Here is an 8,962-nt window from a genome sequence, read left to right as displayed (position 1 = left end):
CCACACAATACTGGGAATCATGGCCTAACAAAGTTGATACACACATTTTTGGGGGGGACATGATTTGATCCATGATACCACTGCTGTAAATACTCATAAAAAGGTTCACATACAAAAAGAAACAGTTTTTGATGGTTTTGAGGGAGGGGACGGGTGGGGATGGAAAAACACAGACAAGAGATAAGTGGAAACTTTGGTGAAGAGTAAGACAGTACACAATACTGGGGAAGCCAGCACAACCTGTATAAGGCAAGGTCATAGTAGCTCCATAGACGCATCCAAACTCCCTGAGGGACCAAATTGCTGGGCTGAGCGCTGTGGGGACCATGGTCTTAGGGACTATCTAGCTCAATTGGCATAACATAGTCTATAAAGAATATGTTCTACATTCAACTTTGGTGAGTAGCGCCTGAGGTCTTAAAAGGCTGTGAGCGGCCATCTAGGATACTCCATTGGTCTCACCCCTTCGGGAGCAAGGAAGAAGGAAAAGAACTAAAGATACAAGGGAAAGATGAATCCAAAGGACTAATGGACCACATCTACCACGGCCTCCACCCGACTGAGTCCAGTACAATGAGATGGTGCCCAGCTACCAACACTGGCTGCTCTGACAGCGATCACAACAGAGGGTCCCAGATGGAGCTGGAGAAAAATATAAAACAAAATTCTAACTCAAAAAGAAAGCCCAGACTTGCTGGCCTGACGGAGACTGGAGAAACCCTGAGACTATGACACCTGGACACCCTTTCGGCTCAGTAATGAGGTCACTCCTGAGGTTCACCCTTCAGCCAAAGATTGAACAGACCCATGGAACAAAACAAAACTAAGCACACCAGCCCTGGGGCAGGGACTAGAAGGCAAGAGGGAACAGGAAAGCTGGTAATAGGGAACCCAGGGTTGAGAAGGGAGAGTGTTGACATGTGGTGGGATTGTTAACCAATGTCATGGAACAATGTGTGTACTAACTGCTTAATGAGAAACTAGTTTGTTCTGTAAACCTTCAGCTAAAGTACAGTAAAAAAAAAAAAAAAAGAGGAAGAATATTTTTCTCTTCATAAAAAAATGAAGCATGACTTTTTTTTTCCACACAAGCAAAGCTTATTGAAGAGGCTTGCAAGCAGAGATGAGGAGGGCCTAAGCAACGCATACCCCTGTCTCACAGAACAAACGACTAGCCTGGGCTTTTAAAAGTTCTTGGGCAGGAAAAGATTCAAGTCTACTCATAGGCACAGGCAGGGATATGTTAACTATGGTGCACACACAGCAGCCTTCCAAGATGGCTCCTGTCCTGGAGGCCTCTGGGATTTGTAGCAGGACTTATTATGGGGTGTCATGCCTGCGCAGTCTCCCTGCTGCTGCTGCAGGCCCTCACTGCCCCTGGTGGAAGTTCACACTGAGGTCACAGGTGGATGTTCTGCGCATGTCCCTGGGGCTGGTTTTCTCCAGCTGTTTCTGAAAGACAACTTGAAAGAAGCTTATGGGGTACTTTCTGATACCCTGCCCCATTGTTCTGGGGAATGGCTTTATTTCTGCGCCCTAGCTCACTTCTTGTTACTTGGAAACATGACATTTTTAAAATATCTACAGGGCTGTAATATCACTCTTGTTTATCACAAGGTGAGAGGGAAAGTGGGATTTATCTGAGGAAAAGGCACTACTTCCAAATAACAAGCTATCTGGGAAGAGGAAGATTCTGGGGAAGGTCCACCTCTGAAAATGAGCTACTCCAAATTCTAGAAAAGAGGAATTCAAACCTGCATGGGATCCTCAAAAAACGACAAAAAAAAAAAAGGATATATGAATAATGACCAGGGAGTCACAAGAAAAGATTAATATGAATAGGGAACAGAAAGAGACAAAAAAGAAAGATGGATGAAATAAAACATTTCAAGGAAACTTAAAATGTTGTAGCCGAAGTAAAATTAACATTTTAAACAACCAATGACAGTGTGTAGTGTGGACAGAAAGCTTGAGAATATCTCCCAGAATTTAGAATAAAAGAACAAAGAGATTAAGACAAAGAGAAATAAATGAAATATGGTGAATGAAGGACAAAAATACGATAAAAACTATGACTGAAGAAAAGAAAAATTAGAAAAGAATCAAAATCCGAAGATACAATGGAAGAAAATTATGATGAGCTAAAGACTGACCAGGTTATATGAATTTAAAATGTTACCCAGGTTATACAAAGAAAGTAGTCATTTATATGTAAAGGCAAAACAATAACTTCCTCATATTAATGAGCACTCAGAAAATATACTTTTCATGTGGCCCTTCTTGAAAAAAATTAGCTAGTCATGAATGCCAATCAAATTCAAAACTCAGTAATGACAGTCATAAAGACATCAGCAATAAACACTGAAATTGGTCTAAATAATTAAGTATTAAAAGTGTTTTACACCTAGTTTTAAAACTGAGAATGAATGGAAAAATAATAATAATCTGGCATTAAAACCTGAAGAAGGGGGAAAGTAAATTGTACCAAGCATTCCATCTCAAATGGGGCACTAAGGGGTGCAGAGCTCAAAGATACTGCCATGCTCCTGACCCTGGAATTAGAAAAATAAAAATCAGAGAGCAAATTTGAAATACTAAAAATAACCACTACTAAAATTTACATGACTTATTAGCTTCTAAAACACAGACAAATGTAACAGCAAAGTTAATATAATCCATCTAGCATAAGATAGGAAATAAAGAAGACAGCAAGGAAATATACAACACAGAAAACATGAGTTAAGATGACAGGGGCAATATAGCGACAAATGTAAATGGGATAAATACCCATAAGAGAGGCAAAGGCTTCAATTAAACTCCAAAAATACATTAGGCCAAAAACTACTTATTTTTCACACATGCACACAAAAAAAGAAATGAAAGTAATAAAACTGTTTAAAAACCAAAATAATAGAGGAAGACATGGGATAAATGCAAAAATGAAATCTAGGCAAAAACAATAAATGGAACATTTTACGGTGTTAACAAATACAAATCAAAATGATATTATGCAATATTCAGCGAATACTTAAGAAATCCCACTGCTTTTTCAGGAATAAAAAGTACACACATAACATTTAATGCTAACTGCTACCAAAATTTAAAATAAGATTTAGAACATTTTTTGAATTGTTCTGTTCCTCATAATATTCTATTTAAATTATTTTTAAAATAGTAAAACAGAAAGAAAAACTGATAGGGTGTAATTTTGAAACATACCATTATTGTTTTTGACAAATTAACAAAAAATAAAGATATTTTTAAAAGTATTTAAATCATAAAATTGATGTTTAATTTTTAAATGTGATGAAAAGAGAACACATTTAACTGGCAATTATGGAAAATTTATAAAAATAGAACCCATAATAAAACGTGAAAAAAATGCAATAAAATAAAAATTAATAACTGGCATTACCTGAAGATAATTGATCATGGAAATAATCCTCTTAAAGTAAATCCCCTAGAAAGGAAGTTCAAAATTTTATAATGAAGAAGAAAAGGTGGGGTGAGACTTTACCTTCAAAACACTAAAGATAAAAATCACCAAGTTAAGCTTATTTTCTGGTATATTAAATGAAAATAAAAAACAAAATTTTTTAATTAAATATTGATTTTTCATATTTTTGACAATATGAACAGCCTTCATGTTTGAATAGAGTTATTTTTATTAAAAAAAAAAAAAAGGTCGAGGACTTCATCAGTTTCCTAAGAGTTATTTCAATGCTTTTCTATTAGATAATTCTCCTCTGAAGCTGCCATGTCATCACCCTGTAGACTTCCCTTTTCTTTCAGATATATTCTGCCAGATTCTCATTTGTCAAAAAAATGTAGACAGTTCCAACAATTCTCCAACATCGGCTTCATCAATCTCATCAAACCCTGCAGGACCTCTTTTTAATCAAATTGCAATGTGTTTGCTTTGTTTAGTCAGAAAAACATCCAACAATCAGCAAGACATAAATGACTAGCTGGGAAGGTATGGACTCTAGTCCTACAAGTAAAGGAACTTTTGAAATTAGATCAACTTCATAAATGGTCAATTCATTAGTGATGTTTCATGTCATGAAAATTTTACTCCCTTATGTACCTTCATCCACCACTCATCAGTCAGTTTGTCATACCGTGGTGGCTTGCATGTTACATGGAAGCTATGCCACCAGTATTTTGAATACCAGCAAGGTCACATATGGTGGACAGGTTTCAACAGAGCTTCCAGACTAAGATACGCTAGGGAGAAAGGGCTGGAAATTAGCCAATGAAAACCTATGGATCACAACAGAACGTTGTCTGACTCGCTTGCTTTGAATATATCATCGGGAGAGATCAATCACTAGAGGACATCATGTTTGGTAAAGAAGAAGGCCGACAAGGGTGATAGAGACCCTCACTGAGATGTACTGCCACAATAGATGCAACTATGGATTTGAACATGCCAGTAATGGTTGAACAACATGATGAATATATTTAACGTCACTGAACTGTACATGTGAAGACTGTTGAATGGCAAATGCTTTGTTACCTATATATTTACAACAATTTTAAAAAATGGGATTCAGTTGAGGTGCTCATCAATGGGAAAGTTATGGAGTTAAACAATTTCATTATTAAATAATATTGAAAATATATAAACTAAGCACTTAACTTTAAGAGAGCTAAAAAAGCATAAAAAATGAAGAATAAGGAATTAACAAAGATGTAAATAGCAGTTAAAAAATAAATCCAAATTCTCATTCTTTGAAAAGACCAAAGAAATTTCAAGACTAGCAAAGTGCTAGGAAAAAAGGGAGGAAGAACAGGAGGGAGGGAAGAAAACAGAGACAGAGAAAGAGGGGAAAAGGGAGGGAGGGAGGAAAAGACAAAAGAAAGAAGTAAGACACAATTATATAGTATTAAGAATGGTAAAAGGTATTATTCTGAAGGAAACTTTGGTGGCTTAGTGGTTAAGTGCTACAGCTGCTAACCAAAAGGTCGGCAGTTTGAATCTGCCAGGCACTTCTTGGAAAGTCTATGGGGCAGTTCTATTCTGTCCTATAGGGTTGCTATGAATCGGAATCGACTTGATGGCAGTTGGTTTGGGTTTTGGGGGGTTTATCGTTCTGAAGAGACCACTTTCTGGAAGACTTTCAAAGTCTGTTGGTTCTGAAAGGAACTTCATAAAGTGACTGCTATCGCCACCTGTTGATAGCAGGCAGCGTTGACATTTTTGCCTCAGCTATGTTCACATCTAAGAAATCTCGTAAACAGAAATTTAAAATTGTTTTAAATTCCCAATTTCTAGAATATTTTAAATGGTACATGATATCTTACATACCATGTCAATTGATTTTAAAATATTGATTAAATGAAAGGTTTTTTTTTCTTTTAATACATAACTAAAATTGACTCAAGAAGTAGAAAAGTCAAAAACAAATGACCATGTAAGAAATCAAAAAAGTTTTTTCCAACATGTTCTGGGGCCAGGCAGTATTACCAGTGAGTACTTTTAAGAAAGTTATTCACTTCAGGAACTCTGAGACTGTTCAAAAATATAGAAAAAAGAGACAGATTCTCTAATTGACTTCTAATTGACTTTATAAAATTAGTACAGCTTTCATACCATGAAAAAGATGACAAAAATTACAAAAAAGGGAGATGTAAAGACAAATTCCAATTGTAAATATAGACGCAAAAATTCATTTAAAATTATATAGAATCAAATACAACATATATTCAAAGAATATCGCTCTGTGTTCAGGTAGCAATATTTCCAGATGTGCAGCATAGTTCCACATTATGAAATCATCAGTCTGATTTACCACAGTAATAGATCCAAGAAGAACAACCACGTGAAGACCTCAAAAGATGAAAATAAACCCATCTGATAAAATTCAACTGCATGTCTGGCTAAATAATCCTGGTACACTAGGATTAGAAGAATAGTTTATAAACATCAGTAAGATTTCCTCTCCTCCTAAAATCATGAGTAAGAAAAAGATGTGTCAAATCACCACTATTTTTCAGTGTTGTCTTGGAATTTTTGGTTACTGCAACAGGTTACAAAAAAATTTTGTTAAGTTCAATAGTATGTATAACTATTTGGTTTCAAAACTCAAAGTGTATCAACTAAAAAACTACTAAAACAAATACACTAGCTCAAAAAGGTAGCAAACTAAAAAATAAATATAAAACAAAACAAGAGCTTTCCTAGATACTAGTTGAACCCACTTATAAAATATCATGGGAGGGAATCATTTCACAAAAGTATCAAAAACCCTAAAATTTCTTGGAAAAATAAATTTTAAGAGAAGGCACATTTAAAAAAAATACAAAATTCTAAAAAAATAAAAACAGACTTTGACAAATAAAAAAGATATACTATGTTCATGGATAAGATGATTAAACATTGCAAATTAATCCATAAATGCAATGTAATTCCAATCAATATCTTGATAGAACTTCTTTTTGGAAATGGATACAGGCTTCCAAAAGGCCAACTAGAATAAACACAGAGAATGCTCAAGACTTTTTTTAAAGGACAGGAAATAAAGTGTGCCTTGCCCTAGCAGACTTTAAAAGTGTGACTAGTTCTGATGCAGGACTAGAAAAATAGATCAATGAAATCCAGTAGAAAGGGCAGACACAGAAACAGGTGCCTATGAGAATGTGGTGTATGATAAAATTGGCAGTGTGGAAAGTCAGATTATAAATAAATGATATTGAGACCATTAACATTAAGTACTTAGAAAAATGTAAAGTTAAACCCTGCTCCAGACATATGGTAGATGGTACTTTGTTTTGGATTATACATTGCTCTTTCTATAAAATATTATATTATAACAAATATTATATATAATATCCTTAAGACACATATTCTGTAATATTTCCATGCCCCTTTGACGTTAGGCTTAGCCATGTGACTTGCTTTGGCCAGTGAAATGTGAACAGAAGTAACATACACCACACCCAGGTAGAAATTTTATGTGCTATTCATGGCTCCACTCTTGCTAATCTTCCCTCTGCCAGGGGACTGGGATAGAAAGTGCTCCTTGGTCTGGTTCTCAAAATGAAACACTCCTGGAACAGCACCAGAACTCACCTGCAGCCAACATTTTACAAGAATGAGAAATAAATATTTATTAATACAAGTCACTGAAATTTGGGGATCATTTGTTAATGTTCATAACCTAAAGAAAGTTAAATGATAGGGAATGTAGAAAGGTGAAATGTAAAAAAGAAACTATGACATCTCTAGAAGAAAAGATTGATGAATATATATAAAAATCTACGTCTATTTAAACAAAACATGGAAGAACAACACTTAAGTAAAACAGTTTAAAGATTTGGCTACATAAAAGTTTAAAATTTCTCATAAAACAATGTTCGGCAAACAACAAACCTGGAAAATTTATTTGGAGCACATATGCCAAAGGATTCATATATAAAATGTTCTTAAAAATAAGGAAAAAAAAAAAAAAAGGTGAATGCCCTAAGGGGCCAAAAACATTAATAAAAGCCAATTCTCAAAAGACATACAAATAGCAGCAAAAAAAAAGTTAACATATGCTTAACCCTATGCTTACCCTCAGGAGTCCCTGGGTGGTGCAAATGGTTAACTGCGAGGCTACCAACAGAAAAGTAGGTGGTTCAAGTTCACCCAGGAGCACCACGGAAGAAAGGCCTGGTAATTTGCTTCCCAAAGGTCACAGACATGAAAACCGTATGGAGCACAGGTCTACACTAACATGTATGGGGTCACCATGAGTTGGAACCAACTCACCAGCAGTGGGTTAGTTATGGTTAGCCTCACTAATCACCAAAGAAATATGAATAAATAATAAGATTATTTTTTCAACTATTTTATTAACAGAGATATAAAGTATCATTGTTTCCAATGTTAGCAAAGGAATAGGGAAAGAAACATTCTCATACACTGCTCTTGAGGTTGTAAATTGGTATAAACTTTTTTAGAAAGCAAGTTGACAAAACATCAGACTTAGAAAGTGATTGACTCAGAAGGTCTACTTTCTGGAATTTATCCTTAAAAATAATTGGACAAACGGGCAAAAATATCTATACAAGCGTATTTATCATAGTGTCATCTATAATAGGGAAAAATCTAGAAAAATCTTAAAAAACTTATTGGTGTCAAGTCAATTTGGACTCATAGAAACCCTATAGGACTGGAGTAGAACTGCCCCACGGGGCTTCTAAGGCTATAAATCTTAATGGAAGCAGACTGCCACATCTTTCTCCTGCAGACTGGCTGGTTGGTTTGAACCCCCCAACTTCCAGTTAGCAGTCCAGCACTTAACCACTGTACCATCAGAGCTCCTTAAGGTTAAGTAAATTATTATACACTTACACAACGGAATACTATGTAACCATTATGGGTAATGATGTAAATGTGTGTTTATTTATAAGAAACGACATATATGATCAAATAAGTGAAAAAAAAATTAAATTACTGGGCTGAAGGCTGTGGGGACCATAGTCTCAGGTAACATCTAGCTCAACTGGCATAACGTAGTTTATAAAGAAAATGTTCTATATTCTGCATTGGTGAGTAGCATCTGGAGTCATAAAAGCTTGTGAGCAGCCATCTAAGACACTCCACTGATCTCGCCCCATCTGGAGCAAGGAAGAATGAAGAAATCCAAACACACAAGGACTAATGGAGCACAACTACCACAGCCTCCACCAAACTGAGTCCAGCACAACTAGATGGTACCTGGCTACTACCACCAACTGCTGTGACAGAGATCACAAACAGAGGGTCTGGACAGAGCTGGAGAAAAAATGTAGAACAAAATTCTAACTCTAACACACACACAAAAAGACCAGACTTGCCGGTCTGACAGAGACTGAAGAAACACCGAGAGTACAGCCCTCCGACATACTTATAGCTCGGTAATGAAGTTATTCCTGAGGTTCACCCTTCAGTCAAGGATTAGACAGACCGGTAAAACAAAACGAGACTAAATGG

Source organism: Loxodonta africana, chromosome 21, assembly GCF_030014295.1.
Source record: "Loxodonta africana isolate mLoxAfr1 chromosome 21, mLoxAfr1.hap2, whole genome shotgun sequence".
Taxonomy (NCBI): domain Eukaryota; kingdom Metazoa; phylum Chordata; class Mammalia; order Proboscidea; family Elephantidae; genus Loxodonta; species Loxodonta africana.
The sequence above is the reverse complement of the archived record's forward strand: the minus strand, read 5'-3'. Positions refer to the sequence as shown.